We start from the raw sequence: 6,685 nt of genomic DNA, 5'->3' as shown, positions 1-6,685 counted from the left end.
CGCATTTTTTGATTGCATTTTTTTGATTAGCCTATGGATTCATTTTTTTCTTTCCCTGAAGAGACAACTGAACATTAGTTGGAATTACCGTGTAGGGTATAGATTGTCAGCGGTAGAGTTAAATTTCTGTAACATTGGTCTTTCATGTATCCCCGTGCTCTTGGTGCTGCGTCACACGCCTTAGGCCACCCAAGCAAACTCTTGTCCTTCCTATAGATTTTTCTTTTTGCTTCTTACCTGACCAATGTTGCATCATGTTTAGTTATTGAAGATTTTAGTTGTGTTCTACGTCCATTTTTCCTTCTCCATCTTCCTTTCACCAGTCAGCCCATTTATTATTATGGGTGTATTGTTCATGTTCACACTTCTAGACTGCAGTGATGTATTAGGAACCCCCCTTATGCTACATACTATTCCCTTTTGTGTGACCAGACTGGTTCTCAAGAATTTTCTTTAGGCCTACTTCAAATGCCTTTTCAGACTGACTGTCAGGATAGTGATAGCCTGGTTAATTGACCCAATACAAGTTTTCCATCTCAATAGGAGATATCTCAAGTTTACATTCTTTTTAGTACGACATATTTTTAATGTCTATTTTTAATTTTTCAGTTCTCTTCTGTTTCTGCTGTTTCAATTTTTTTAATTAGATGTGTTCTAATCATGCAAATACCAGGACTTTCTAGTGTTTGTTCTTTGTCTTCACATTTGATCATTAGCCTTTGTGTTGCATAGTGCACTTAATGCACATTTTTAAGGGACTTTTCTTCATGTCCTTGATAATCTGAATCATGTTATTTTTCTATTCGAGATATTCTAGATAAGGAATTTAGGAACACCTAGGCTTAGTCATTGAGGGAACACATGTATTTACCCCATTAGACAATGCCACTGTGTGAGGAAATTCATTTGGATAGAATTCCTGTGTAGCTATAGATGACAGAGAATAATGAAAAGAACATAAATGAAGATTCTAAAGATACTGTTTTGCCCTTTTGCCTTTGCTCTTGTATTTTATGCCAATGGCACATTGTCACTCCCTTGCAGAATTACAGGCCACATGCTTACCAGTCCCCTTGTTAAAACACATGAACTGCTTCTTGTGCTTGATTTGAAGGAAACTAACAATTGTGTTACACTTCCTATATCACTAGGTTCTGCGGGAATCTTCCAGAGTCAAAAAGGAAGAATGTTACCCTGCAGACCGGTGATCAAGAAAAAGTCTGGTCCCCATCAGTAAACATGGCAGACGACTACAGACTTCTTGGCCTTGCAATTCCTGACAGCAATCAGCAGCGTGAACAGCAATCAGCAGCGTGAACAGCAATCAGCAGCGTGGGCAGCGGTCATCAGCATGGACAGCGATCATCAGCGTGCCTTCAGTGGTACCTCCTAAGCAAGCCATTTGTTTCATCAGGAAGCGTTAAGGAGCTAATTTTCTGTTTTGCCTCAGAAGTTCAGTGCAAAGATGCGGAGGATCCCTGCTTCTGATGGCAGAACTGTCATCTACTTTGTTCAACTTGTTCAAACTGTCATGTGCTTGAACCTCTGACAGCGCGCGGTCCCCTGACCCCCCTTGGCCTGAGTTTTTGGCCTTTCCCCACACACACCTCTTTTTCTTTGCTCCAGCGGAAAGGCAGTGCACCTGAGACTATGAGTTTGGAAAAAGGCACTACATTCTGGTGCCCGTGAGAGAGCAGCTTGAGCGTCCTCTGACACTAAATAATGAGTGTTGGAGTCTGAAAGTGCTGCTAATCTTGCTGGCTTGTTTTTCAGTAGTGCTTGGATCTGCATGAAATGCTTTGTGCCCTTGATCAATGAAGGGCGCATCATCTGTAGTATCTGCCACGAAGAAGGGACACTGGTGCACTGCCTTGAGACATTGAGACTTTGTAATTGAGCTATGAGTGTTTGCCAAGAGGGCACTCCAACGGATACTGAGTCATGAAGAGCCTGAATGGAGAGGCCCAACGCGAAGAAGACACTGGAAGCGGATTTGATGGACAATAGAAGCCTGCCAGTAGAGGCTTTGACGGACTCTGGGTATTTTCTGTGAGCTTGTCTAGAATTGGAGTTTGGAAAACTAATTTTTGCAGCTTTGCTAGCATTATTTTAAAGTACTATTCCCTTGAGTTGAAGCAGAATAACGTCCATTTTCTGTGAAAGAGTACCCCCTTTTCACCTCAGAGCATTAATGAGAGTCACCACTGTTTCACTTGAACATATGATGAATTACAGAAATGCATAAGAATACCTAAAATGTACTAGATAATTTTAGGATTTACGTTTGCTTAGGGTTGTGGAAAATTATGATTCATTTGTAATAGCGGTCACTGCTTTGTTTATATGTTCCTAATGACGTGTTTTCTAGTGTGTTTTAAACATGGCGTTGTCTTTTATGGGTAGGATTGTTTTTTTTTTTTTCTCTGCCCAATTCACATCTGCACCCACCTCCCACACCTATGTCTTTCTTCTACTTCTTTGCATCTTTCCAGATGTTTCCCGAACACGGATAGTTAGGAGATCAGAGTTTACTGATAATTCCTTTTGTATCGTTTTCATCAACACCAGTTAGTAGTTGGACATCACTTATTGTTGGGTGTGTGGTCTTGTACCACATACTACAGATAGAGGCACTCCCTATTTTTGTCCTGCCATATATGGCCTTTGTTCTACTGCGTGTGTAGGGAGACCTGTCCCGAGAGAGACGCTAGGTAATAGGATTATGCTTCAGTAACATCTTGAGGATTTTTATAAAATATAGATCTGGACCCAGACTAGCGTGAGTATAGGTTATTGCCTATGTAAGGGCAAAAGGGGCGTCTGAGGTTCTTTGAAATCTGAACCTGTGTTTAAAATATCATTATTCTGCTTTGATTTTGATATCAGAGAAACGAAAATGGCAAGTTTTATATGTGTGTGTATTTTCATCACGATACAATGATGAATGCAGAAGTTATTGACAAATTCATTCTGAGCCCACAGGTTCTATGTTGTGAACAGCAGCCATCTTAGGTGTTGCCCTTTACATAGGCATATACATGAGCCAATGATTCTGGTAGAGCAAGTATTAAAGGACACGTACCCCTTAGCTTGAGTTCTCCCTGACTCCCATTTGACCTGAACAGGCTGAATCTGCCTACGTGATGTTGGCCTCACCAAACCAGTCCATGCCCTCTAGTCAATCTATATTAAAGATCTGAGCAACTTGTTGTGTACATTGGCCTGAGCAAGATTAGAAGGCCGAATACAGTAGCCATGCCTGTTTATGACCCACAAGCATACCTTATCCTACATTTCTATCTTCCACACCTGGCTCTGTTTCTCTGCTTCTGGGCTTTTACAATGGGGAGGTGACTGTTTATATGATGGGGAGGAAACCAGTTCTATTGTGAGCTTCTCCGGCCTGCACAGGAAAATATGTGAAGTTTGACATATGTTCATGATGGAAGATGGGTTGGTCAGTTTGGGCAAGTAGAATGGAATTCATAATTATAGCCTGCTTTGTTATGGTACCATGGGAGCGACCTACAATGATGTGTTTCACAGCAAGAATGTGAGCCTAGGGCCAAACTTTTTGTATAAAAAGCCTGCCTGAGAAAGCTCAGGCAGGCTCCCTCTTTCAATTGTAAAACTACGGTTGGACGACGAAGCCTTATAATTAATTATAATAAAGATGTCTTTTAATTTTACAGATTGCCTGTCAATTCCTTTGCTGCTTTATTATGCAAACTTCTGGATAGATCCCTGGTGGGGAGAGTGAGTCATTTTCTACTTTTCCTCAGTGGGAGACCTCTGGGACGCCGACTCAGTAATACCATTTCCACAACTGCAGCAGCAATACAACCTCGGACCCACAGAAACGTTTCGGTATGTCCAGATTAGGCATGCTTTACTACAGACTATCCCTACCGGCACCACACTACCGGACTCTTCCCCTTTGGAAGATAGATTGCTAACAGATTTCATGCTCCAAAGCGCCACCTCCCTTACATACAAAAAGCTGATCAACAATCTCAAAGACCCGACGCTAAAGCTTAAAGAAAAGTGGGAGGGGGACCTGGGTGAGGCAGACGAATTTGAGTGGAATGAGGCCCTGGCCTCCCCGAAGGAGGTGGGTATCTCTAGTAGGTTCAGATTGGTCCAACTTAAAATCCTACACCGCATCTATTATACCAGGACACTGCTACACAGAATACAGAGAGCGATCCACCCCTTCTGTTTGCGAGGCTGCGGGGAGGAGGGGACACTGTTCCACACGTTATGGGAATGCCCACACATACGCGAATTCTGGAGGCAGGTACTCCGATCCATCTCCCAGGCCCTTAAACTTTCCATTCTACCTGAACCACGTAAATGCCTTCTAAACATCTGGGACCCTAACGATCTGGGTAGATATGAGCTGATTTGGGCATCCCTGGCGATGACAGTGGCTAAGCGGGATATAGCACAGAAATGGGGGGCGGCAGACGTACCCACCGCCAGTAAATGGGCTAAAAACATGGACATCCTAATGGTGACGGAGAGAGCGGTTTACGTGCTTCGAGCAGCGCCCCGGAAATGGAACAAAGTCTGGGTGGCTTGGAACGTGTACAGAGGGGATATTTGTGATCCATTACCGGAAGGGGAAGAATCAGACTCAGAGGGGGAGGAGGAGTAAATGAACGGTTGTGGGGCGATTGCATCGGGATCATGTCAATGTTACATGGGTGGCAATAATCTGGCTTTCTATTGCAGTATGACTAGGGGCACAGGCAACTATGAGCTGTGGGAGACACGTATGGGTTACGATGACACATGTTTGGGGGGGTTAGTTGGGAAGTTTGTTATTATGGTTCTAAATGAACAGAAATTTAGCCATCACTGATATTGGAGGGAGGGGGTACCATGGAACTGCACTTTACGTACCGTATTCTACAGTTGATGTGTATCTGAGACACGTAAAGCAGCAGACCACCTTGTCCTAAGTTACGAGATTGTAGTTCGCTGATTACTGCAATGCTAAAATGTACGAACTGTAACGATTACCGAATGGATGTATGCCACTGATTAACCGCTATTCCTTCCTGACAACAATAAAGTGTTTTAAAAAAAAAAAAAAAAAGGAATACTTCCATCAGGTACAGGGAGTCGGTATGGGTGCCTCGTGTGCCCCTAGCGTGGCTTGCCTTTACCTGGGCAAATTCGAGGACACCATGATATAAGCCTAAATGCACGGATTGATAAATAAGCCTAAATGCACGGATTGATTATGAATAATGAAGATAACGCAGCAAATCAGCGAAAATAGTCAAAAATAAAGAGCTAAAAAAATATCAGTGAAATCAGAGACAGTGGACAGATCCAGGAAGAAACAGCCAAAGGCAATTCAGTGAATACAAGTCTGAACTCTACTCTTCCACACCACAAGAAGAAAAAATGCCCTCTACAGAATTAAGGCAACAACACTGACAAACCACCTCCTGTATAATCAAGCGTCCAACACCTGTTTTGATCATGAGGTCGGTATAAAAGTTGGAGGAAGGTCTGGCGTCTATTTGGGATCCATAGCTTGGAACAAACTCCCTCTTGAGCTTTGCGCTGCTAGTAACATGACAATGTTTAAAAAAAGATTGAAAACCTGGCTATTTGTCCATGTTTGAAACAAACAGATTTACTTTCTCTTCAGACCTGTTCTCGGCACAGGGACACTCTTCGGAGTAGCTGTACACATTACAAGTTGCATTACAGTGCTCTCGGTGTATTGTTAACTCTTTCTAGCCAAACCACAGGAACCAGGGAGGAGCACTATGAAGTAGAACCAAATAACTGAAGGCTAAAGGAAACAGGGGTTCTGCTCTCTAAAGCATTGACCAGAAGGAAGACAACTCTTTACCCACAAGCACGCCAAGCCATTATCCAATGTAAGGATGCAATCACCCAGAAAGTTGGCTTACTTTTATTATGAATGTGATAGGTATTTAGTGAGTCTTATATTTTATTGTTAAATCAGAAATCAAGCATCCAAAATACCACACACATACAGGGAATGTGAGAATAACTCAAGTGGTTTATCAACCATGTTAGCCCTTCAGGAAACACGGTCATGTGATGTAGACAAATATCTATCCATCCCAAAGACACTAAGCAAGAAAAAAGAATCATACACATGCAGCAAGAGCTTTAGAAGAAATGCCCTCTACAGAATTAAGGCAACAACACTGACAAACCACCTCCTGTATAATCAAGCGTCCAACACCTGTTTTGATCATGAGGTCGGTATAAAAGTTGGAGGAAGGTCTGGCGTCTATTTGGGATCCATAGCTTGGAACAAACTCCCTCTTGAGGTTTGCGCTGCTAGTAACATGACAATGTTTAAAAAAAGATTGAAAACCTGGCTATTTGTCCATGTTTGAAACATACAGATTTACTTTCTCTTCAGACCTGTTCTCTGCCCACGGACACTCTTCGGAGTAGCTGTACACATTACAAGTTGCATTACAGTGCTCTCGGTGTATTGTTAACTCTTTCTAGCCAAACCACAGGAACCAGGGAGGAGCACAATGAAGTGGAACCAAAGAACTGAAGTCTAAAGGAAACAGGGATTCTGCTCTCTAAAGCACCGACCAGAAGGAAGACAACTCTTTACCCACAAGCACGCCAAGCCATTATCCAATGTAAGGACGCAATCACCCAGAAAGGTGCCTTA

The sequence above is a fragment of the Lissotriton helveticus genome, chromosome 7, assembly GCF_964261635.1.
Source record: "Lissotriton helveticus chromosome 7, aLisHel1.1, whole genome shotgun sequence".
Taxonomy (NCBI): Eukaryota; Metazoa; Chordata; class Amphibia; order Caudata; family Salamandridae; genus Lissotriton; species Lissotriton helveticus.
This window is presented reverse-complemented; position numbering follows the sequence as displayed.